Source organism: Corvus brachyrhynchos, unplaced genomic scaffold (genome assembly GCF_000691975.1).
Source record: "Corvus brachyrhynchos isolate BGI_N302 unplaced genomic scaffold, ASM69197v1 scaffold10, whole genome shotgun sequence".
Lineage (NCBI taxonomy): Eukaryota > Metazoa > Chordata > Aves > Passeriformes > Corvidae > Corvus > Corvus brachyrhynchos.
Genome location: NW_008236180.1, coordinates 10,503,432 through 10,504,936, shown reverse-complemented (window position 1 = coordinate 10,504,936; position 1,505 = coordinate 10,503,432).

Below are 1,505 nucleotides of genomic sequence, written 5' to 3'. Positions count from 1 at the left end.
TGGAATCATAATTAAAGCATCTAACAGCATGTATTATTATACAAGAGACCACAAGAACACCTGACTAGGTCTTTGAATGTGGGATATATATCTATATACTTCTATACTGGAGAATGTCTTTCCAATGCTACATTGTTGATTTTCATTGTGCAATATATTTTCTTTATGGTATCTTTGGGATCCATGTCAGTGTTAAATGCAGAAATGGATATGGAGTTTTAGGTATATTGGGTATATTAGGTGTATTTTATTCTCTTTTGGCTTTGCTGTGATCTCCCCACAAACTGAAGCCTTTTGCAGTCTCTGTGGAATCCAGTTCCCTGTGGTCAGTCAGTAAATGCTGGGGGCTGAACGGTGGCAGAAATTACTGATTGCAGTTGATTGATGCCGCAGGGGATAAGTGCCACCGTGTGACTTAAAATGTATTTTTACCTATTGAAAAAGATAAAATATTTCTGACCCCAAAGTTTCTCATGGTGTGTTTTCCTGCCAGGGTGTTCTGTTGTGCCCAGCACAGATGGGCTGCAGCTCCTGCAGGGCTGCTGTGAAATCAGGTGTGCCGCTCTGACAACTGCTGAGGGTTAAGAAAAGGGTTGATTTTGAAACATTTAATGACACTTGACTTTAAAAACTTAATGATGATGAATTTAAATCCTGTGGGGTATTTTCCTTGCTCCAGTTCCCAGGCTCCAGGGGACCCCCTGCTCTGTCGGGAGCTGATGGGCAGCTGCACCCACGCCGCTGCTCTGCCAGGAGCTGCAGGTCCTGCAGCACCAGGACTGTGCCTAAAGGCTCCGTTGTGTGAAACCTGGGAATTTAATACAAATCAGAGACTTCAGTACTGGCAGGCTGGGAGTTTTGCTTCCTTAATGCAAAATAAATACAGTCCTATCTGGGCTTTGACTCAGCTCCTGTACATGGATTCACTGCAGGTGGTAATTACAGGAGTCCAGCAGATACAAAAGTGAGAGCTGTGGGGAAGGTAGTGACAGGTAAATATTGCAGTGGGGGTTGTGTACGGGAGCTAAACCGGTGTGGCTCACACACCTTTTAACAGGGACTCTCGATTCAAAGGTAGAGCTTGAATCACGGTGTGCCCTATTTGGCTGCTGGGTGAATTCCTGCCAGCTGTGTGCAGCTGTGCACTCCAGGGCTCGAGGCTTCTGCTGGGCCGTGTCTGTTCAAAGGCTTTTGCAGGTCTGGAACTACCAGGTTTACTTGTGGATCTTTGTAGGGTTGGCATCACTTTTCCTTCCCACCCGCGTGTTTTGAAATTTGAGATTCTTGTTTGTTAAATGCTCATCCCTGGGTGTGTTGGTGACATCTGCGCTACCTCCTGCTTCGGCCCCGCTGGGTGCCCCTCCGCGCCCATCGCGCCTCGCCCCGGCCCCCGGCAGCGGCTGCGTTCGCTCGTCTCACGTTTCTTTTCCCAGAACGCGCAGATGCAAGGAAAAAAACCGTAAGTGTGGCCGCTTTCGGTGCACGGAAAGGCCGCGCGGGCTCCG